Raw genomic sequence first — 25,345 nt, 5'->3', positions numbered from 1 at the left:
GTCACTTCCATTGTATAATCATAAGAGATTTTATTTAAGTCATACCCAAATGGCCTAGTGATTTCCCCTACTTTCTCCAATTTAAGTCTGAATTTCACAATAAAAAGATGTTGATCTGAGCCACAGTCAGCTCCATGTCTTGATTTGGCTGATTGTATAGAGCTTCTCCATCTTCAGCTGCAAGAAAATTCAGTTCAGTTCAGTTGCTCAGTTATGTCTGGCTTTTTGTGGCTCCATAGACTGCAGCATGCCAGGCTTTCCTGTCCATCACCAACTCCTGGAGCTTACTCAAACTCATGTCCATTGAATATAATCAATCTGATTTTTGCATTGACGATTTGGTGATGTGAATTTGTAGACTGTCTTTTGTGTTGCTGGAAAAGGATGTGTGCTATGACCAGTGCATACTGTTGACAAATCTTAGTCATTGTCCTGTTTCATTTTGTACTCCAAAGTCAAACTTGCTTGTTATTCCAGGTATCTCTTGAGTTCCTACTGTTGAATTCCAGTCCCCTATGATGAACGGGACATCTTTTTCCTGTTAGTTCTAGAAGGTCTTGGAAGTCTTCCTAGAACTGGTAAAACTTCAGTTTCTTCTGCATAAGTGGTGGGGAGCATAGACTTGGATTACTGTGATGTTGAATAGTTTGCCTTGGAAATGAACTGAGATCTTTCTGCCATTTTTGAGATTGCACCCAAGTACTGCCTTTTAGACTCTTTTGTTGACTATGAAGGATACTACATTTCTTCTAAGTGATTCTTGCCCACAGTAGTAGGCATAATGGTCATCTGAATTAAATTTTCCCGTGCCCTTCTATTTCAGTTCACTGATTCACTCTTCCCTTCTCCTGCTTGACCATGTCCCGGTTCCCTTGATTCATAGACCTAACATTCCAGGTGGCTATGCCATATTGTTCTTTATAGCATCAGACTGCACTTTCACCACTAGACCCATCCACAGCTAAGTGTTGTTTCTTCTTTGGCCCAGCCACTTCATTCTTTCTAGAGCTATTAGTAACTGGCCTCCAGTCTTCCCCAGTAGCATATTGGACACCTTCTGACCGGGGCAGCTCATCTTCCAGTGTCATATTTTTTGTTTTTTCATCCTGTTCATGGTCATGGAGTTCTTGTGGCAAGAATACTGCAATCGTTTGCCATTCCCTCCTCCAGTGGACCACATTTTGTCAGAACTCTCCACTTTGAGCAGTTGGTTCTATAGAGCCACTTACTGTTTGTCTTATATTGGAGAGCTTACTTTTGCCGTCAAACTTTGGCAACCATCAAGGCGTGGACGATCTTTTGAGACTGGTTTTATTTTCCTTTATTGCTTCACAGCCCCATTTTCCTCAAGTCCCTGACAGAACTTTTGAGTCTAGACTATAATTACCAGCCATAGTGAATCCAGGTTGAGGAATGAGATTGACTGTGCTACCACTCTGTGATACACCATCTGACTGACCACAATCAGTGGTTTCCAACTGGGATCACAAATCCACCCACTTAACCTCATAAGGCATAAAATATCAGGTTTACTAAGCTTAGCTGAAGGTATTAAAAAATACATCACTGACCATGAGTGTTTCAGGTAAGCTCTCAGAAATGGTCCTTATGGGAGGTATGACATCCCCATCATCTCAGCTTTGTAAGGAACCAAACTAGATTGGATATATGTGACATTCCCATAGGTGGGATAAACTTAGTGCTGCAAAGGACTGATTACCTTGCAAAAGACTGAACACCTTACCTTCCAGGGACACAAAAGAGACATATTTGTTGATAAGAGTCACAGTCCTCTTGTGAAAAATACAGTGTGTGCTTACCAACTGGCATTCAAGGTCTATATAAAGTCTTCCTAGCCCCAAATGCACTTTACATGCAAAGTTGCTTCAGTCATGTCTGACTCTATGTGACCCTATGGACTGTAGCCCACCAGGCTCCTCTGTCCATGGGATTCTCCAGGCAAGAATACTGGAGTAGGTTGCTGCGTCCTCCTCTAGGAAATGCACTTTACCTCAGGCTAATTTTGCTCTCAATAATGTGGCCTTGACTGCTGACCTTCCACTTTGTTGTAGGTTTCCCAGAAAATAAAAGACACGAGCACACACACTTCAGAGAGTAGTAATTCAATATTATCTTTGCAGGATGGAGTCCAAGACTGATGTTAACCCTGTTCCCACATATCTCATTCAACTCCCAATCTTGCCCTCTTACCTGCTCTTCTCTCTCACTTTTATCTGCTGCCCTGCCTTTCCTTCATTACCCTGTCCCTCCAGCTATCATCATCTCTCTCCTGAGGAGTTGTGCCTGCATCCTACCTGATCTTCCCAATTTCACACTGCGTCTATCCAACATCTCACAGCCCAAGGGCATAGCTGGTCATGCCCCTACTCTTCTCTGATGGCAAAACATTAATAACTTCTCCTGACTCATGAAGATGGGCCCTTAAATGTTACATATTTTAGGAAGTATTATATTTAATGGCACTTCAGCCTCTTGTGATACCAAGTGAAATTGTTAATCGCTAAGTCATTTCAAACTCTTTGCATCCCTGTGGACTGTAGCCCACTAGGCTCCTCTGTCCATGGAATTCCCCAGGTAAGAATACTGGAGTGGGTTAAGGGATCTTCCTGGCCCATGATCGAACTTGGGTCTCTTGCATTGCAGCTGATTCTTTACCAACTGAGCCAACACCAACATCCTAGCACTTTTCTGCCCACCAATCACACAGGCATTTAGTAACCTATGTAAGATGTTATGTCTTCTAGGAACAGAATTGTTTCCTCCATCTAAACATTTTTCCACTTTCTCATTGCATATTTCTTTCTTCTTCCTCAACTTTAAGTTCAACCCTTATGTTTCCTGGTGGAAATATTTGGATAATCACTATTTACCCCATTATTTAAAATCTAACATGTATGTCTCTATACTAGTATTTTTTACACCTGCTCTTTCATAAATATATAGATACATATGAAATATATATATAAACATATGACTAAAGTTTGATTTATTGTTACTTTCCAGGTGAATGTCAAATGTGCAGTGATTTAAGCCCTCTTTTTAGATTCATCTTACTTTGTATAGATATTAGTCTTGTTACCAGCACATAATTCTTCATCAGCAATAATTAGTTGAATGATCTGGCCTAATATTTTGAGGGTGTTTTCCTCAGGACTGATATTCATTTCATCAGTGTTTATATGCTTTTAAATATCTGACTTCTGTGATCCTCTGGATCTATTTATACTAACTCCTTCTCCACCATCCTCGTACAATACATAGTTAGACTTCTATAAATATCTTTGACATATTTTCAGGTCAAGGTGAAATCACTGTTTACATAGTCAAGACTTTGCAGAAGTTCCCAGTTGGTTTCCATATCTTCATTTCCATACTACCCATTGCTCTTAAGTATTAACTAGGTTCATGAAATCTCTTTTCTTTTCTTTAACTCAGTGGGATAAGAGAAAGTTCTCTGTAGGTTCAACTTCTTTTTGTGTATTGAAGATACATGATCATTGTAAGTCATCTCCATTTATACATCAGATAAAGAATTTTCTCTTATGTATACAAACACATTGTCATATATTATGTCATGATGCAGTGGGAAATCATTGTGTGTGAAAGTTGCTCAGTCATATTCTGGTCAGAATATTGGAGTGGGTAGCCATTCCCTTCTCCAAGGGAGTTTCCCAACCCAGGGATCGAACCCAGGTGTCCCATGTTGCAGGTGGATTCTTTACCAGCTGAGCCACTAGGGAAGCCCAAGAATACTGGAGTGGGTAGCCTATCCCTTCTCCAGGGGATCTTCCCTACCTAGGAATTGAATAGGGTCTCTTGCACTGCAGGTGAATTCTTTACCAGCTGAGCTGCCAGGGAAGCCCAGAAATCATTGTAAATGTACAGCAAATGATGGCAATGGTTACAATGTAAGTAATTTAGTTAGAGCAGGTCTTTGTGATGAGAGAATATGTGAGGAGAGAGTTTCAGTTCAGTTCAGTTCAGGTCAGGTCAGTCCCTCGGTTGTGTCTGACTTTGTGACCCCGTGGACTGCAGCAGTCCAGGCTTCCCTGTCCATCACCAACTCCTGGAGCTTGCTCAAACTCATGGCCATCGAGTCCATGATGCTGTCCAACCACCTCATCCTCTACCATCCCCTTCTCCTCCTGCCTTCAATCTTTCCCAGCATCAGAGTCTTTTCCAATGAGTCAGTTCTTCGTGTCAGGTGGCCAAAGTATTGGAGCTTCAGCTTCAGCATCAGTCTTTCCAGTGAATATTTAGGACTGATTTCCTTTAGGATTGACTGGTGAGGAGAGAGTTTACTGAAATATCAGAGTCATACTAATATCAATGGCAGCATCCAATGCTGAGAGAAGAGTGGATATAAAAGCCCAAAGGCTTTAAGTATTTTCCGCTTTTTGATATTGAGGGTGCTTCTTGGGCATGGGAAAGAAAAAGATGGTGGGTCATAAAGTATCTTAGTAGAAAAGGTATTAGGACAACTTCTGTTTAGTAAAATTAAATAGCAAGAATCACTGCACCAGATATAGATGGAATTTGTCACATAATATGAACCATGAACTGACAGTAAAGTGTTTAACATTATTATACAATGTTTTTTTGGCCCAGTCACTGGGATCCTTGTTTCTGAATGTTTCTTTTTATATCCTTCAATAACCTGACCTTGGCCTGTATTTGATTTACAAGCAGCAACTAGAGATGGGAATACCAGACCACCTGACCTGCCTCTTGAGAAACCTGTATGCAGGTCAGAAAGCAACAGTTCAAACTCGACATGGAAGAACAGACTGGTTCCAAATAGGAAAAGGAGTATGTCAAGGCTGTATATTGTCACCCTGCTTATTGAACTTCTATGCAGAGTACATCATGAGAAACGCTGGGCTGGAAGAAGCACAAGCTGGAATCAAGATTGCCGGGAGAAATATCAATAACCTCAGATATGCAGATGACACCACCCTTATGGCAGAAAGTGAAGAGGAACTAAAAAGCCTCTTGATGAAAGTGAAAGAGGAGAGTGAAAAAGTTGGCCTAAAGCTCAACATTCAGAAAATGAAGATCATGGCATCTGGTCCCATCATTTCATGGGAAATAGATGGGGAAACAGTGGAAACCGTGTCAGACTTTATTTTTGGGGGCTCCAAAATCACAGCAGATGGTGACTGCAGCCATGAAATTAAAAGACACTTACTCCTTGGAAGAAAAGTTGTGGCCAACTTAGATAGCATATTGAAAAGCAGAGACATTGCTTTGCCAACAAATGTCCGTTTAGTCAAGGCTATGGTTTTTCCACCAGTCATATATGGATGCGAGAGTTGGACTGTGAAGAAAGCTGAGCACAGAAGAATTGATGCTTTTGAACTATGGTGTTGGAGAAGACTCTTGAGAGTCCCTTGGACTGCAAGGAGATCCAACCAGTCCATTCTAAAGGAGATCAGCCCTGGGTGTTCTTTTGAAGGAATGATGGTAAAGCTGAAACTCCAGTACTTTGGCCACCTCATGAGAAGACTTGACTCATTGGAAAAGACTCTGATGCTGGGAGGGATTGGGGACAGGAGGAAAAGGGGATGACAGAGGATGAGATGGCTGGATGGCATCACCAACTCGATGGACATGAGTTTGAGCGAACTCTGGGAGATGATGATGGACAGTGAGGCCTGGCATGCTGCACTTCATGGGGTCGCAAAGAGTCGGACATGACTGAGCGACTGAACTGAACTGAACAAAGTATCGTGTATTTCTACTTTTCTTACTCTACTCCAGTTATCTTTCCCAATCATGCAAGGATCTGTATAAGAAAGCCCTCAGAAGTCAGGATAGGTAGGAGCAGGGGAAAAGTTACCATAGCTTCAGGAAAACTGGTGAATCTACAGGAGGAAATGACTTGCCCATTTGCCTGAAGCTTCTGACAGAACCCCTGAGCCTTAACTGTGGTCACACTTTGTGCCAAGCTTGCATCACTGTAAATAACAAGGGGTCCATGATCAGACAAAAGAGAGAGTGTAGCTGCCCTGTGTGTAGAACCAGTCACGAGCTTGGGAACCTGAGGCCTAATTGGCACCTGGCTAACATAAGTAGAGAGATTCAGAGATTTCAAGGTGAGCCTGGGGTAGCAAAAGAGAAACTCCTGCTCTTCTGTGAGAAAGATGGGGAGGTCATTTGCTGGCTTTCGGAGCCATCTCAAGTCACCACATATTCCTCATGGAGGAGGTTGTCCAGAAGTACCAGGTAAGAGACCAAAACAGAGGGAAGACTGGTAAGAAACTGGTAATTAAGGGGAAATGTCTATTTTGCATTGGAGTTTAATTACCTGGCCACCAAGAACCTGAGGCCTATGACCTCTTCTCTTCCTATGCCCACCTTCTGATGTCTGAGAAACATTTCTGTGCACTTCTCCAATTATAACGTTATAACTCTATGTGCAGACTCTTAGCCAGAAGTAGATATTCATGTTCCTTGTGTTAATACATGGAGATCTGGTACCTAGGAGAAGCTCTCATTACCCCTTTGAACAGGAGGAATAACTAAGACTCTTGCTGGATTAATGTGTAAGATGTTTCCCTGCTGCAGGATCAGATTTCTTCTAGAATAAAAGGAATCAATCTTCTCTTGGCAAGTATATAGTGACTTTTACTGTTTGAGTCATAAAGAACACATATCCTACCTCCATTTTTTCTTTCCAAATCACAGATTCTAAATGCTGCTCTCAGTTTCTGTAAAGTCTATTCTCCTTGGAAATCAGACTCATTTTTCCTCATTTATGCTCTACAGTGATGTGAGAAAGCCCATAGATTGACTCTAGTGTGACTCTTTTCACACAGGGGAAACTCCAGGAATATTTGGAGAGACTAAAGGGGGAACAGCAGAAAGTTGAGATGCTGGAAGATGAAATTCAAGAAGAGATTTCTACCTGGAAGGTGTGAGGAGATACTTCTTGAAGGAGTTAGACATCTGGGCAAGACTTTGGATTGGTCACAAGAAACTGCCTTTCTCTTTGTTCTCTGATAGCTGTGTCATTTGACTTGTATTTTTCTTTGTCCTTTCCCTGATAGGAATGAGTGCTGAAAAGTGAATATATCACAAATGAACACAGATAGTGGAAGGGAGGCATTCATACAGAGGGACTCTCTGGCGAGGATGATTAGGGAATTTCATACTCATTCCTGTCCTGTCTATTAGTCTTGGAGAGACACCTGGCAATGGCTCTTGGTTCGTCCTCAGTGTCAACTGTTTGGCAGAGGGTGGAGGGAAGGGGTCAGGAGTAATCCAAGGAGGCACAAGTGTCCTGGACAGCTGTGTAATGTCCGAGTCATACCCCCAAGAATTTCATCTGGACTCGAAGTTTACCTCACTAATGCAGACTTGAGGCCATTATTTTGCAATGTGATGGAGAGAAAAAAAAACAGGAAAAGTCATGTCCCCAAGAAATGTTCCTCCTCTTCTCTCTCTCTCTTTCTCATTCCTGTAGAATCAAATACTGCATGAAAGAGAAAATATTTAGACAGTGTTTAAAAAACTGAGAGAGATCCTGGACAGTGAGGAGCTGAAGTAACTGCAAAACCTGAAGACTGAGGAGGAAGCTGGTCTGCGTAACCTGGCCAACTCTGAGAATAAGCTAGTCCAGCAGAACCAGTTGGTGAGCAATCTCATCTCACATGTGGAGCATCAGTTGCAGAGGTCAGCCACTGAGATGATGCCGGTAAGACTGGGGAAGAAGCCTCAGCATCTGAGACATGAGGAAAATGAAGAGAAAATGTCCTTCTCTTCTGTGTTGCTGTGTCTTTCTGCTGTTTTCACTAAGGTTGCTTTGGAACCTACAGTCCCTCTTCTCTGCATCTATTTCAGAGGCTGTAAGAATAAGTCAATGCAGGAATCAAATGCAGGAATAACAAGGGAAATTTTTATTTTTTTTAAGAATAAAATATTCAGTGCAGAACTTTGTGGAGAGAAGATTCATTGTGTTTGATGGTTTTCTAAAGGCTCCTGTTATCTGTGAGCTAGTATTAAGCATTTATCAGATCCCTCTACATGTTCCAGCTTTGCCACAGACAAATTCATTTCAGATGACAAGAGGCTTTTTTTTCTCCTCAACCTCTTGAGATTTTTTTTTCCCACTTTCTCTGTTTCTGAAGAAAATTTTTGAAAGATTCTTATTTATTCTTTAAGTATTCAATGGAATTCACTAGAGAAACTATCTTACTCTGTTTATTTCTTATTTAAAGTGTTTAAAATATTTTACTTGTTTTACAATTATTTAGATCTTTTACAATCCTGGAGTCAGTTTTTGCATCTCTTTGTGGGGATTTGTCTATTCTAAGTTGTATGGTTTGTAGGCATAAAATTAGTTACAGTAATTCTTTATTATCCCCTAAATTTCTATAATATTCACAGTAATGTCTCCTCTTTTATGCCTGATTTTGGTTATTTGCTTTTTCACTTTTTTATTGATCAGTTTAGTTATGCTTTGTTAATTTATTGATTTAAAAAACATATCTCTTTCCTATTTTGTCTATTTTAAAGCTTTTATTATTTATTTATTTCTACTCTTACATTTACTGTTTTCTCTCTGTGTGTGTAGATATATTTGTCCGTGTGTGTGTGAGTGCTAGTTTAATTTACTCGTCTTTCTTAGTTTCTTGAATTGGAAACTTAGATCACTGATTTGAGACCATTTCTTCTGATATAGTGTTTAATAATATAAGTGCATTTAAGTAATTATATTTAATACATTTTGATTGTTTAGCTTTAATCATTACTCAATTCAAGTTATTCACAAATTTCCTTTGCAGTTTTCTTTTTTGGTCTGTTTGTTAAACCTTGGATATTTTAAAGTGTGTTGTTAATGACAAAATACTTGGTCATTTATGAGTTTCACTTCTGCTCTGGATTTCAGCTGTAATTCTGTGGTAATCAGAGAAATATGCTTTTCATTAGTTCAAACTTTTAAGTCTATTGACATTTGTTTATGACCTAAGATACTGGATGTTCAGAAAAATTTTTGTTATGAATTTAAAAACATGATGTGTTCCTCATTCATTGGGTAATATGGTTGTAGTTGTTACTTAGGTCAGTTTGGTTGATAATATGGTGCATGTCTTGATGGTTTTCCATACAGGCTGTCCTCTCATTATTGAGATTGAGCTATTGAAATCTGAAACTGTTACTATGGAATCATGTACTTCTCTTTTTATTTTTGCTTTGAATACTTTGAAGCTCTGCTGTTAGGTGCATTTACATTTATAACTGGTATATTTGTTTAATGTACTGAACTTTTTATCATAACACTTCCCTCTCATTCTCTCATAAGATTTATCTTAAAGTCTATCTTGTCTAATAATATAAATGTTTGACCTGTTTTTTATTACTGCTTGCATGTGATCTCTTTTACCTTTGCCCTTTTGTGCTTTGATTATGTCTCTTATAAGTAGCAGTATTTAAATTTTGCTTGTTATCCAGGTCAACAATTTCTAATTTCAATCGAGGCATTAATACATGACATTTAATGCAATTATTGATATGTTTATATTTAAATTTAGTATTTTGCTGTTTGCCTTCTATTGGGCTACTGTAGTTTTCATTTTTCTTTTTCTCCTTAATTACCTTCTTTTGTGTTAAACAGATATTTATTGTATAAAATTTTGTTTTCCTATTTTCTCATTATATTTCTTTAGCTTTTACTTGGTGGTTGCTCCAGTAATTTCAATATATTTCCTGTCCTATCCTGTTCTACTTCAGAATAATTTCAACTTAGTTTCAGTAAAAATAGAAACTCCTGCAGCATGGCTTCATTTCCTTCCAGCAACTACACAGTGGTGCTTTTAATTTTGGCATCTGATCCTGTAGGCTAAGGGCTGAAGGCATTCAAATATTTTGCTATAACTGGATGAGAACTTCAAGAGTTTAATCAAGAGGTTTATGTTTCTTTCAGAAACTGAGGGGAAAAGTCAATATAGATTGAATAAGTAGAATTGGAGAAAGACACAAATCAGATTCTGAGGACAATATTTGAGTTTCAAATTAAACTAGAATTAAAATTGCAATCACTCCCACCCCACCCTTTATCCTTTGTCTGTGCTGTGTGTGTGCTAAGTTATGCTGGTTCTTTGGGACCCCATGAACTGTAGCTCGCCAGACTCCTCTGTCCATGAAATTCTCCAGGGAGGAATACTGGAGTGGGTTGCCAATTCTTCTCCAGGGGATCTTTGACCCAGGGGTTGAACCCTAGCCTTCTGTGTCTCCTACATTGCAGGCAGATTCTTACCACTAATACCACCTGGGATTCTTTCTCTATTCTAGTTTAATTTAATTTTTGTCACATACACAAAATAGCCATAATGAGGAGGGAATTTTTTTTTCTTTGAGATTGAGATGTTGTCCTAGTTTTTGGTGACATAGAGGAAATAAATCTGAAGCAAAAGAGATTAAATACAGTGGTACATACCAGTTCAAAGAAATAAAACATTAAATGTGATAAGAAGGTTAGATGGCTAAAAAATATTAAGGACCTGATTATACAGACTCAGTAGAGGCTAAAGTGCAGGTAAATGCTCTAGTTTTGGGGCAGTGAGTGCATACTGGTTACATTATGAACAAGGAGTAAAAAAGGAGACAGCTTGGTTGATGAATAATGTTACATATTAGACATTCAAAATTACTGATTCCTGTGGCTCATTTACTAATGAATATATTAATATGCATTTAAAAGACAAAGTTGAGTAACAATAAAGAATTGGAAACCAACTGCTCATGTGTGTATGCTGAATTTAAGGGAGTGGAAGACATCACTAATAGGTGGTGTGTAAAATAAGAGAGAGACCTAAAAACACCTACATTAATACATTCGTTTGCTTGTACCCTGAACAAAAGCCATATAAATGACTTGAGGAATATTTGGATTATATTTTCATGTTTGATTCTCCAAAACCTAGTTTAATGCTTGGCCTACAATAGTATATCACTTCAGTTTTGTTGAATAAATGAAAGAACCACGATTTCTTCAAATCATCTCATGGGTCACCAGAATCCCAGGTCTCTTGTTTTTCCCATAAATATGTCTAATTTCCAGATAACTAGAAGCCTGTTGCTTCCATCAGTGTTGGGGGTTTTCTATCTTTTTTGGAAACTTGACAATATCACATGAGTCTTCTGGAACGACTGGCTTCACTCTTGTTTTTACTTTTCGGCTGTTACATAGAGACCATCTCTATTCCCACAATCAGGACTGATGGGAATGAGAATAAGCTTTGTAAGTGGGGAACCTATTACTTCTTGACTCATGTTTTCTCTTTTCTCACTAGGATGTGAATGCCATCATGAAAAGGTAAGTATGGGAAACCAGAGATGATCATTTTGTACTGAGAACATTATGTAAAGCTACTAGAGTTATCTAATGGTTAATTAAGATAAAACCATGCTCAGGACACAAAAACGGAGCATAGATTTACTTTAAGCTTCTGTTCAGAAATCATGGCTAGATTGTGCTATAAACACTGAGAATGGATCAGAAACTATAGTAGAGAAATTTGGTTGTAAGAAGTTTCAGCTCAGTGTCACTGTTAGGAATAAAGCTTTGGAGTGTCAAGTCCCCATTACTTCATAAATTTCATTCGCACTCTGTGTCACTGTGCAACTCAGGTCCCCATATTTAGTATGTGCTTGACTTATGATGGAAAGGTCGAATCTCTTTTATCTGCCAAACACCTAGAATTGGAGACAGTTTCTTTATATGTAAATTTTTCCCTGGGTATGGAAGAGATCAGATCCCTCTATAACTTTCTATATGTATTTCCAAAAACAAACATGACTCTTAAGGAATATTTTGCCTTGCTACAAATCATTGATCCATCTTGGTCACATACTCTAGAAGCCAGAATAGAAAGACAGTATCCTTGTCTTTGAATTTGCACACCTACATGGCAACATCAAGATCTTTACAAACACATAAAATTCTGACCACTCTTCATTTAGTATTCATACTGTCTTCTTTCCCCAGGGTTTGTAATTATTTCCAGAGTCATGAAATCTTAGGGCATTCTGAGGGCCTTCGTATTAGGGAGTCTCCTTTGAAGACATGAGGACTCTTTAGACAGTGTGTTCTCATACCTAATATATCTCAAACACCCAGGAGCCAGCTTCTGCAAACTCACTTTCTGAAATCTCCCTCAGAACACATATTTATGCAGTTACTTTTCCACAAGTTAAAATTTTTAGGTATGGATGATTTATTTTGATAAATGTATTATTTCATGTAATTTCATATAATCTAATAGTGATAAGGACTAGCTAATGATTTCATTTTGGAAGGAAGAACCTTTCCTTCTGACAGTCAAGACTGCCAGAGTCCAGCTCCAGCAGCCCGGGATTCAACCTGAAGAGATGAATGGTGTCGGTGAATGAGACAGCCTCTCATTTTTCTATGGACTGCCTGTTTATTCCAAGTTTAAGATTCTCTTTTATACTTTGACAAAAACATTAGGCCAGAGGTTTGACATTTTAAGTTCCCTCTCTCCCAGATTTATTATCTCCATAAATCACTGTTGCTCCTCAGAGTTCCTGCTTCAGTGATTCTCTCTGAATCAACTTTATCATCTATTATCTACCTCCTCTAACGTGAGAGTTGGACTGTGAAGAAGGCTGAAAGCCGAAGAATTGATGCTTTTGAACTGTGGTGTTGGAGAAGACTCTTGAGAGTCCCTGGGACTGCAAGGAGATCCAACCAGTCCGTTCTGAAGGAGATCAACCCTGGGATTTCTTTGGAAGGACTGATGCTAAAGCTGAAACTCCAGTCCTTTGGCCACCTCATGCGAAGAGTTGACTCATTGGAAAAGACTCTGATGCTGGGAGGGATTGGGGACAGGAGGAGAAGGGGATGACAGAGGAAGAGATGGCTGGATGGCATCACTGACTCCATGGGCATGAGTCTGAGTGAACTCCAGGAGATGGTGATGGACAGGGAGGCCTGGTGTGCTGCGATTCATGGGGTCGCAAAGAGTCGGACACGACTGAGCGACTGAACTGAACTGAACTGAACGTGTCCTATAGTTAACTTGTGATTACACTGTAATTCATGCTACATTCCTCAGTTTACTACTTATCTTCCTAAGTCCCATTTGCCCCTAACATCCTGAGCTCACTATCTCTTAAAAAGGCTTCTAGCTATAGTGTCTCTAAAAAATTCCTAACTTCTATAAGCTATAGTAAAATATGCTAACTTTATAACATTCCTTAAATCTTTAACTTCTAACTGTTTTAATTATTTCTAAGCCCTAAATTCAGTAAACTCCTTTGCCATAAACATTCTCCTCGCAAATAGGCTTCAAGCTGCGGCCTCTGTGCTCATCCTGGAACACTTTTTTGTAAAAGTCCTTGAACAAATGTCAATGATTAACTTTATGAATTATTTTCAGAGCAATGCTGCAGAAGGCTTTGTGCCTTCTCATGCTCCTCTCAAGAACAATAAGCACCTTAATATTCCTTTTCAGTCAACTCAGCTGCGGAGAGGAAAAGACAAGTCAGAATCACAAGGCCTTCCCATGGAAGACAGTGTAACTAAGAAGGTGGCCATGAGCACATTTCTCCTGTCTCCAGGGTTTCAGTCATCCACTCTATCCTCTCCCAGGGTCTCCAGGGATGACCATTCTAGTGCATCAAAGGGGTGAAAACCTTGCAAGTTAGTGGTTTTAGAGGGATAAGTAGACATGTGTGGGTCAATTTTTATTTTCTCCAGGAGTAAGAACTTCATTGCGATGAAGCCAAAAACTTTTTCCAAGGAACAAAAGAGAGTTTCAAGCTCCTTATCTGAGAGAGATACTGTGAGCGTTTAATAGTAAGGAGTGCTACCCAAGTGAATGTATGTGGTATTCTTGTGATGGAGGGAAAATGGCGAGAAGGCTCCAGTTTCTAGGTGTGGATAGAGTCAGTGAAGTCCAAATACTTTGTGCTGTTGATGTGGTCAAATTTATGGGGAGTGAGCAGGGACTTGGTTCATCCTCTCTTTCTCTGGTTTACTATCTAAGCATAATCCTTACCATAATCTGAAAGAAAATACATTTCACTGCTGACCCCTTTGCTTATATTTAATATTATGCATTGTTATCATTTCAGAGGTGAGAGATATGCAACACTGCTGGGGTAAGGAGACATTACAGTGTCATCAAGCCACCTATTTTCATCATCTTTTAGAATTTTTTATTTTCTTGTAGATCTCAGTTTAAGCCTCATGTTTTTACTCCCAACACACACAAACATGTTTTTTCACTCAAGTTATTCTATAGATCCCTTTTACAATGTCTCAAATCAAATGATATCATAGCCCTTACCTTATCCTGTAATTTTTCTACAGTTCAGGTGACCTTTAATTCTTTCACAAGTAATCCAAATGTTGCCATTTCTGAGGATCGGATGCAAGTGAGATGTGTCTGCAATTTGGAACCAAGCAACACATCTCAGAATGTTGACTTTGAAGATTATGGTGCCCTAGGATCCCCAGCGGAGAAGGCAACAGCACCCCACTCTGGTACTCTTGCCTGGAAAATCCCATGGATGGAGGAGCCTGGTAGGCTGCAGTCCATGGGGTCACTAAGAGTCAGACATGACAGAGTGACTTCACTTTCACTTTTCACTTTCATGAATTGGAGAAGGAAATGGTAACCCACTCCAGTGTTCTTGCCTGGAGAATCCCAGGGATGAGGGAGCCTGATGGGCTGCCGTCTATGGGGTCGCACAGAGTCGGACACGACTGAAGTGACTTAGCAGCAGCAGCAGCAGCAGCAGCAGCAGCAGGATCCCCAATTATCACATCAGGGAGATGTTACTGGGAGGTAAATGTATCAGGGAAACATACCTGGGTCCTGAGGGCCTATGGTAGCCAAAGTTAGTCTATGTTTAGTCCAGGTTCAACATATTTTACACGGGACATAGAGGCATATGGTAAAAACTTCCATAAAACTATCAATAACATAACATGTCCACCTAGAATCAGTGAACATTGTCAAAATGTTTACTCGAGATACCAGCCTAAAAATGACTACTAAAAATGGGTTAATTCATGATTCTATATATAACGCTTTTGATGAGTCTTCTTCCTCAGATCCCTTGATTTTAACCCTCTCCCTGAGTGTATCTGCCTGTCGTATTGTAGTTTTCCTAGTCTATAATGCTGGAACTCTTTTATTTCTAAACATCACAGACCATGGCTTCTCATCTATAAATTCTCTTCATCTGTCCCTTATTGGAATTACCCATATTTCAGTCCTTTGAAATGTGATGCCCCCATGACTCTGTGCTCACCAAACTCTTGAACCTTCTCACACTCACTTCTCTGTAGTGTCTCATACTATGGGTACATCTAATACATTGGAGCTTATCTGCACCATTCTTACCTTTTTCCATGCACCCTCTTGTCTTTCCTGTGTGATTGTTCATGACTCATCAATAGGGTTTATGATTTGCCTTTTATCATGTTTATCTTGATATTATGTTTGCATGCAGGGAACATCTTAATTCACCATTTTCAACCCCAAGAGAAATGATAGGTGCCCCCATAAAGTACGATTTTATCAAGGGACCACCTCTGCCAAATTTTTACAATCATTTCTTAATAAGTGACTAAAAAGAGAAAGGAAAGCTTTTCAACAATTTTTGGTATATTATCAAAGACATACCTAGTATAGGAGTCATTCAGTAAAGCATGAGTACTGAGCAGTATCTCACTTTTTCTCATTATGCCCCTTATTCGTCCAGCCCCGGTGGATCCAGGGTAAATCGAAGGGGGGACGGAGTTGGCGTCCTAGGAAAAAACTTATTTAATTACAGATATATAGAGAGATTAGAAACGGATAGCATAGTAGGAAATATTAATGGAGAAAAAGAGGCTGAATAACTTGGTTTATGTGGGATACCAATAAAATTCCAAGACAAGGAATTTGCACCATCTATGTTGGGCCACCGGTGCCACTTGAATATCAGAAGGTGCCCCTCCCTGGGCTCCTTCTCTCCTGGAACTTAAAAGCTGGGGCAAGTAAGTAGACATGGCGAGCACTCACGCTCCAGATGGGAATTCAGCCAGACAAACGGGGAGCAAGAAAGAAACGACACAGGGGAATCAGTCTTTCCAGAAACTGATCCATTTTCTTTATTTTCAGGTTTGCTTATATACCTTTTTTACACATAGAGACAAATGGAAATTTTTAAGTCACATGGGGGTCAGCAGCCCTGACCTTTATCAAAATCAGGTGCTTCATAAAAATGTATAAAAAAAGGTCTTAGGGGTTTTACATCATCTGGCCATGAGGCCTGCTGACATTTTATGATCCTTTCTTTCTGATAACCAAAAAACTTATTTTTTCCAAGGGTGTTTTTTCTTAAACCAGGCACCACCCTCTGAAGGTAGCAGATAAAGTTGCATTCCTATAGGGTGAGGGTGTAGTGGGTTACAACTAAGAAAGGAATTTATTTAACCTAAGGTTAACATGATTAATCTTAAAGGTTAATACTTATTTCTCCTATATGCTAGTTATATCCATTATAAGGGCAGGGAATATGGAGATTTACCAGCAAACATCAGCCCAACAAATGAAAACCCTTCACCAATGTTCCCCTTAAGATCTATTTAGTCTTAAGATAGTGATAAAGTTGCATTTTTACATAGCAAGGACACAGTGATTTATAACAAAGTACAGTGATCTATAACAAAAGAGAAAATTCAAAAGTCTAGTATTGCTAACATCAAAAACTACTATATTTCCTTTTCTATATTCCAAATACATTAGTATATTCCCAGGTGCCTAAGGATATGGAGGCCTGGCGGCAATCATTGACTCAACAATGAGAAAAGCCCTATGCTAATTAAGATTTTCAAAATACTCCAAACTCTCTGTGCTGTTTATGGTTGACAGGTAGTAAACAATCATGTGCATAGTGGCAGGAGTATGGATAATCCTGTCACACAAGCTAGTCTGCCAGCAGAGAGGTTTGACCTGAGACACCCTTGTCACACCCAGGAATTTTTATTGACTGGAGCTGCAAGTTTACTCCTTCTCCAAGAGAACCGGTGGGGAACAGCCCCCCATAAAGTCAGAGGTGTAGGTGAAAGTATGAAACAGTAAAATAGGTAGACTCTGGTTTTGGGGGTAGATGCTCGGGAACAAGGGGTTTCCTGAGGCTCGATCCTGCCTTTGCATATGCCGAAGCCTCCTTCCTCATGACCTTTGCCATGGGCGGAGTTCCTCACGCTGGCTCCCCACAAGAAAACATCATAAATGATACGTACCAAGAGTGGAAGTTTTATGCCCAGAGTATCTTATTTCAAGTCCTGTCGCTTCACATATTGGCAGTGTGACCTAGAATACATCACTAATTGCTGTGCTTATTTTCTGAATGTAATCTTGATAGATATAAAAACTGTACAATACATAAATTATCAAAAGATAAATTATATTAAGTATAAAGCATCTTAAGTGTCTCAATAAATATTTGATCTATTAAATGCTAAAAAATATAACCTGTGTCAGTGTCTCATTAAACAGGTCTCTGCTTTCAGGGACACAAAGATTATTTTGACTGACACCACATTTTTGAGAGCCTAGATCACCATTGTGATGCTGTCAAGACTATTTCAACTCTGCGTGTCATAGAAAAGCATGCGGGCCTATGTGCATGTCTGTCTGTGTTTGTGGGATTATAGTTATAGTTTTATTATAATTTCAGTATTGCTACATACTTGCTCTTATTAAGTAAACTAGATTCTATGAGATCTAGGATATTATTTCTACCAAAAAAAAAGTTATATGGAATTTACCTAATTAGTATTGCATATTAAACAATACAATGTTTGTTTCTGAAACTTTTAGCACAAAAGGTAATCTAATATAATGTTTACTCATTTTATTTTTCCTTCTCATTGTAACTGAAATAAGTTATTTTCAGAATATATATTAGCTTATTTTTAACATTATGATCCTTTCTCTGCTTTAGAAACAGAATGCATTGATAAAAAAGAACTATGGATGGAGGTTCATGACATTGTACAGGAGGCAGTGATCAAGACCATCCCCAAGAAAAGGAAATGCAAAAAGGCAAAATTGTTGTCTGAGGAGGCCTTACAAATAGCTGAGAAAAGAAGAGAAGCAAAAGGCAAAGGAGAAAAGGAAAGATACATCCATTTGAATGCAGAGTTCCAAAGAATAGCAAGGAGGGATAAGAAAGCCTTCCTCAGTGATCAATGCAAAGAAATAGAGGAAAACAATAGAATGGGAAAGACGAGAGATCTCTTCAAGAAAATTAGAGATACCAAGGGAACACTTCATGCAAATATGGACACATGCAAATAAAGGACAGAAATGGTATGGACCTAACAGAAGCAGAAGATATTAAGAAGAAGTGGCAAGAATACACAGAAGAACTATACAAAAAAGATCTTCATGACCCAGCTAAACGTGGTGGTGTGATTGTTCACCTAAAGCCAAACCCTGGAATGCAAAGTCAAGTGGGCATTAGGAAGTATCACTGTGAACAAAGCTAGTGAAGGTGATAGAATTCCAGTTGAGCTATTTCAAATCCTAAAAGATGATGCTGTTAAAGTGCTGCACTCAAAAAGCCAACAAATTTGGAAAACTCAGCAGTGGCCACAGAATTGGAAAAGATCCATTTTCATTCCAATCCCAAAGAAAGACAATGCCAAAGAATGTTCAAACTACCACACAATTGCACTCATCTCACACACTAGTAAAGTAATGCTCAAAATTCTCCAAGTCAGGCTTCAACAGTATGTGAATCATGAATTTCCAGGTGTTCAAGTTGGATTTAAAACAGGCAGAGGAACCAGTGATCAAATTGCCAACATCCATTGGATCATTGAAAAAGCAAGAGAATTCCAGAAAAACACCTATTTCTGCTTTATTGACTATGCCAAAGCCTTTGACTGTGTGGATCATCACAAAGTGTGGAAAATTCTTAAAGAGATGGGCATACCAGACTGCTGGACCTGCCTACTGAGAAATGTATATGTAGGTCAAAAATCAATAGTTAGAACTGGACATGGAACAATAGACTGGTTCCAAATTGGGAAATGAGTATATCAAGGCTGTATATTGTCACCCTGTTTATTTAACTTATATTCAGAGCACATCGTGCGAAATGCCAGGCTGGATGAAGCACAAGCTGGAATCAAGATTGCCGGGAAAAATATCAATAATCTCAGATATGCAGATGACACCACCCTTATGGCAGAAAGCGAAGAAGAACTGAAAAGCCTCTTGATGAAAGTGAAACAGGAGAGTGAAAAAGCTGGCTTAAAACTCAACATTCAGAAAATTAAAATCATGGCATCTGGTCCCATCACCTCATGGCAGATAGATGGGGAAACAGTGGAAACAGTGGCTGACTTTATTTTTTTGGGCTCCAAAATCACTGCAGATGGTTATTGCAGCCATGAAAGTAAAAGACGCTTACTCTTTGGAAGGAAAGTTATGACCAATCTAGACAGCATATTAAAAAGCAGAGACATTACTTTGTCAACAAAGCTCTGTCTAGTCAAGGCTATGATTTTTCCAGTAGTCATGTATGCACGTGAGAGTTGGACTATAAAAAAAGCTGAGCACAGAAGAATTGATGCTTTTGAACTGTGGTGTTGGAGAAAACTCTTGACAGTCCCTTGGACTGCAAAGTGATCAACCCGGTCAATCCTAATGGCAATCAGTCTTGAATATTCATTGGAAGGACCGATGTTGAAGCTGAAACTCCGATATTTTGGCCACCTAATGTGAAGAGCTGACTCATTTGAAAAGACCCTAATGCTGGCAAAGATGAAGGAAAGAGGAGAAGGGGGCAACAGAGGATGAGATGGTTGGATGGCATCACTGACTCGATGGACATGAGTTTGAGTAAGTTTTTGGAATTTTGATGGACCTTGAACTGGCGTGCTGCAGTCCATGGGGTCTCAAAGAGTTGGACACAACTGAGCAACTGACTGAAGTGAACTGAGTGTTCAAAATTTTTAAACAGTTCATACAACTCCATATCATACACACACACACACAAACCTGAAAAATAACACTCTTTGGCTCATGTGTTTTGAAAGTGCTGTTGATCTATATCATTATCATTATTACAGTTTGTCTCTCTGAAGAAAAAACACAGAATTTTTTCTTCACTGTATTAGTCAGGGTACTTCAGAGAAGTAGAATATGTATCTATATATCTATCTATTTTCATCATAAATATTTATTTGAAAGTGCTTAATTATAAGGAATTGGCTCACATAATTATAGACTTTGAGAAATCCCAGTCCTGTCATCTGCAGACTGGAAATCTATGTAACTCAGTCCAAGACTGAAGCTTGGGGCCACAGTACAGTCTAGTCTGAAGACCATGGAAAAGCTGCATCTCAGCTCAAGCATGCAGGCAGGAACAGGAAGAGCAAATTCTTCCTTCTTCCACATGTTTGTTCTTTTCAGGTCCCTCAACAAATTGAATGATAATATTCACCCACCCTGGGGAAGGTAGCCTACTGAGTCCACAGATCTAATTCTGTTCTCATCTGGAAATGACTTCCACACAGACACACCCAGAAACAATGTCTGACACAAATGACCAGTCAGTGTTAACACACAAAATTAGCCATCAAACTAATTTCCCTGCTTCATTTTATAAGACTCTAAGGATTATATGATAAACAGCATTAGATGCCATTGTCCAACAAATAACCCTCCTACAGTTTCCTCTTTTTCCACCTATTTAGGAAAAGTCTCATTTTAGCCATATGGCAGCCAGCTTCTGAATGTCTCTGTCAATGAACTATCCACTCTGTGATCACCCCTCTGACTGACCACCTGAGTGATTTCAGATTTGTTGAGCCATTTCCTCCAACATGACCTAATAAGACAGACTGTCCACATTCACTTACTTCAGCTGGTGGACACAGGCCAGAGGAGAGCATGCCAGTGTTACTGCCTCAGGGGAGCCCTCAGTGTGGGTCCTCACTGGGGAAAAGAGGGTACTTTACTCCCTCCTCCTGACAGCTCCTTAATATGGAACAATACACGGTGAGTGTCTGAAATTGCATTGCTTATGAAGCCTGATTTTCCAAACGATTTATTATTTTGAAGAGACTTGAGAACAGCTTCTAGGAGAAAAGCTGAGAAAAGAATAAAATATACTCACTGACCCACCAGGCTCAGGAATAAAAGCCTTGTTTCCTCACAGTGTCCTAGGTAGACACCTCTTACTGGTCTATAGTTTCTCTCCTCCTTTCTTGCCCATACTCCACCCTCTAGAATTTAGCTTTCATTTTCACTTGTCATCCATTAGAGATCTTAGTGGAGGTCAGGTGCTGGTGTGATGAGTGAATCCGGAACACATCTGCCCATTGCCTGTCTTCACAACTTTTGCATTAGGATGTGAGGGTTGCTGAGTGGTTTGTGGAGGGAAGAGTTTGAAAGACACACAGAAGAAAAAACAAAATCTGCTTGGGTGAGTTTCATTTGTTGTCTGTTCTAAAAGAGGAAATGGCCCAGCCTGCAGGCTTCCTGGTTAGAGTGCTGACTAAAGATCAGTCTGTGGGAGGTAGAGTCCTAAAATAAGGGATGTTGGAAGCTTCTGACCAATCTTATTTCTTCAACGTTGACTTTGGAAATTATCATCTCTATTACATATTACTTGTCCCTCTCTCAGCTATAGTCAGTGTTAGAATCTTGTCTTCTGAGCTCACACAGTTCACCTCTGTCAGGCCAAAAACTACAGAATTTTAGAATTGATTTGTTAGTTTACTGTTTCAGGTTTTAATTTGCTAGTATCACAAGGAGTTTATGGTGTATAATAATAGATGACTGCCTGGGAAATAAAACAAAGCAAAATTTCATTTTCTAAGTAACATATAACATCCATAATCTGTGGCTTTACCCTACTTAGAGAAACAGTTTTACTGGAATCACAAAAGAAGAAAGTTCTATATATAAATTTACTTCGAGGAATTTTGCATAATTATTTTCTTTTTATGTCCTTTTTACTTATCTATAGCTGTTTCCTCTGAGGTATTTTAACTCTGTGCTCAGATGTGAGAAAAACAACATATAAGATTCAGTCACCTGACACCATGGCAGCCAAGAGGCCTACAGTTTTATCAGGCAAATGCCATCATGTTCCCATATCTATGTCTCTCATTGCATTGGAGCCCTTGGGCCACTGCTTAGGGAGAAGTCGAGGGGTGGGTTCAGCCTTCGTGTACAGAGACTAGTTCCTTCCATGTCAGTTGTGCCGCATCAACTTTGACGTATTAGCTCTTTGGAGTCCTGAAGGGAATATAAATTCTGCAGCCTCATGGCTGAATGCTTGCTCTGTATCTCCTGTCTCTATACGCTTTTGGTGCATCTCAAAATTGGTTGGATTGAAGAGAAATAGCTGGATGCTCCGTTACCATTTGGAACTCAGCTTGAGTTGATAAAATGAACTTGATATAATGTCCACCTCTGATCTTGTTCTTCATCAGAGTCTGGTTGGGTCATAATCTTTGCAGCCATGGGCAAACTGCATATGGCTTCTGAGCTATTTGAGTTTCTGTACCTTTAACTGGATAACATTTCTGCTTCACTTTCAGCCTCATTCTTTATTAGGTTTCCTTCATGTAGGATGAACATGGCACAGATGGAATTTCAATAAGTCTCAATTTATCTCTATTCAGCCTTTATGAGTTCCACATCCCTTGGGCAGAGCAAAGGGAAATTTATTAGCTGTTTCATACTGGAGATCTTTCTTTCACCAGCAAACTCTGGCAACCATCGAGATATGGACTAACATCTGAGATGTTCCCTTTCCTCGTCTGTTGTTTCATAGCCCCATCTGCTTGAAGCCCCCACAGAACATCTGAGACTAGACCGTGGCCAGAGAGCCACAGTGATTCCAAGCTGAAGAGCGAGCCTCTCTGTGCTGTCACTTTGTGCTGCCCCCCTGCCTGCCCACTAGCAGTGGTTTCAAATCTGGATCACAGATCCCACTTACACAATCCCATAGCACATAAGCTACTGAAAGGTTGCTGCTATGAGCTGAGAATGATGCAGGATTCTTGGCCTCTGGAGGAGAGGAATTCAATCTGGGGCCAGTGATGTGGCTTGATCACTCAGAGCTTTTTGTATAAAAAAGTTTTATTAAAGTATGAAAGAGGGAAAGCTTCTGACATAGACATCAGAAGGGGACAGAAAGAGTGCCCCCTTGATAGTCTTAGAAGGAGTTATATACCAATTAGCAAGCTGCTAATTAGAGAAAGGAAATGCCTCAAAACTGAGAGAGTTTCACCAGACCTCTCACCCACAACATGCATTGTGAGATAGCATTGGCACAAAGTGAGTCATCCTTGGCCATAAAGCAAATGACATGAATCTTGAAGAAAGGCAGATTTCCAACAAATGCATAGTTCATTCAGTCAGTTCAGTTCAGTTGCTCTGTCATGTCTGACTCTTTGCAACCCCACAGACTGCAGCACACCAGGGTTCCCTGTCCACCACCAACTCCCAGAGCTTGCTCAAACTCATGTCTATTGAGTCGGTGATGCCATCCAACCATCTCATCCTCTGTCGTCCCCTTCTCCTGCCTTCAATCTTCCCAGCATCAGGGTCTTTTCCGATGAACACAGATCACTAACATAGCTTAAGAAAGACATTTACATGAGAAAAATGCATTGGTTAGCTCAAGGTTTGAGATAAGGTTAAGTTCAGAGGGAGCCAGGTATCACCATGACCGCACAGGATTAGAAGAGAAAAGAAAAAAAAAAAAAGCCTGCCATTGAAGTTTTCTTTCCTCCTGCCACTTGAGGCCCTTTGGTCTTCCTATCAAGGCTATTGATACTCTCACCAGCGAGTTTACTAAGCTTAGCTGGAGGTATCAGGACAGGAGACACAACACTGGGCATAAGTGCCTCAGGTGAGCTCTCAGAGATGATCCTTACAGGAGGTGCATTATCCCCATCATCTCAGCTTTGGAACCACACTAGATGGATGTGTGTGAACCCACCACAGGTGAGATAAGCCTAGTGAGCTGATTACCTTGTAAAAAGACCAGGAGCACCAGTTTTCAGGTACTTAAAAGAGACTTATTTGATGATGATAGTCACAATCTCCTTGTGAATAATGAGCTATATTCTAACCAACTGTGTTTATTTAAGAACTATATAATGCCCTCCTACTCCCAAATGCAGTTTATATCAAACTAATTGTGTTATCCATAATGCGTTCTTGAAAGGCAGCAGAACTTCTAGTCAATTGTAATCCAATAGGTTTCCCAGAAAACAACACACACATACACTCACACAGACTTAGGAGAATTGTAGCCAGTATTATCTTTATAGGAAGAAAGAGCCCAGACCTGATGTTAACCGTTGTTACTACATATCTAATCTAAAACAGAATCCTGCCTCTTTATCTCTCACTCTCATATGCTGCCCTGCATTCCCCTCATCACCCTGCTCTCAAACTATCATCATCTCTGTTGGTTACTACGAGTGAAATGACACAGAACATACAAGACACACAAGAGACAGACAGGACACCACTCTGGCCAGAGGAACAGAACTGGGCAAACTAATTGCCGTTTATTATTATAAAGCCCTCCTTAGGCAGAATTCCAGACTGTAAGAATAAGCCTTTTCAGTACAGGTGCATACATGTTATCGTACAGCAAAGGGGAGTGAAATCTCTGTCTACTGCAGAGTCTGCACAAAGCCCTCATCTCCCTCTTATCTCAAGAAGGGAATGCTCCCTCGTTTGCAAGGGACCATTAAACTCAAGGCTGTATCCAGACTCTTTGGCAGAACGCCTCGTATGCAAGGATGTTCAGCCTGAGCAGAGAGACCCGTTTACAGGCACATCTCTGCTACCCTATTAACCCTTCAATCTCTCTCCTGAGCAGCTGCATCCTACCTGATCTTCCCAATGCCACACTGGATCCATCCAGCACTTCACAGCCCAAGGTCCCACCTGGTCATGCCCCTACTCTTCTCGGATGGGAAAACACTGATAACTTCTCCTGAGTTTTGGAGGTGAGTCTGCAAAATGTTACAAATTCTAGGAAGTATCATAATTAATGTCACTGCAGCCTCTTGTGATATCAAGGGCCTGGCGCTTTTCTGTGCCCCTGTCACACTGGCCTTTTGAAACCTATATACGAGGTTGTGTCTTCAAGGAACAGGTCATTTCTTACACCTAAAATGTTTATACTCCCTTTCCTTCCATGTTTCCTTCATCTTCCTTGAGTTCAGCCCTTATGTTTTCAAGTTGGAATTCTTGGATAACCCCTTTTTTTTTACCCCTATTATTTGATCTCTGATAAACATATATGTCTC

The 25,345-nt window shown here is 39.9% G+C and overlaps 1 pseudogene; it reads left to right on the top strand.

The window, feature by feature from the left end:
* Positions 1-1,572: 1,572 nt before the first annotated feature.
* Positions 1,573-15,317, top strand: LOC128059864 (tripartite motif-containing protein 5-like; annotated as a pseudogene).
* The last annotated feature ends 10,028 nt before the right edge of the window (positions 15,318-25,345 follow it).

Source organism: Budorcas taxicolor, chromosome 15 (genome assembly GCF_023091745.1).
Source record: "Budorcas taxicolor isolate Tak-1 chromosome 15, Takin1.1, whole genome shotgun sequence".
In the NCBI taxonomy this organism is placed as follows: domain Eukaryota; kingdom Metazoa; phylum Chordata; class Mammalia; order Artiodactyla; family Bovidae; genus Budorcas; species Budorcas taxicolor.
The sequence above is the reverse complement of the archived record's forward strand: the minus strand, read 5'-3'. Positions and strand labels throughout refer to the sequence as shown.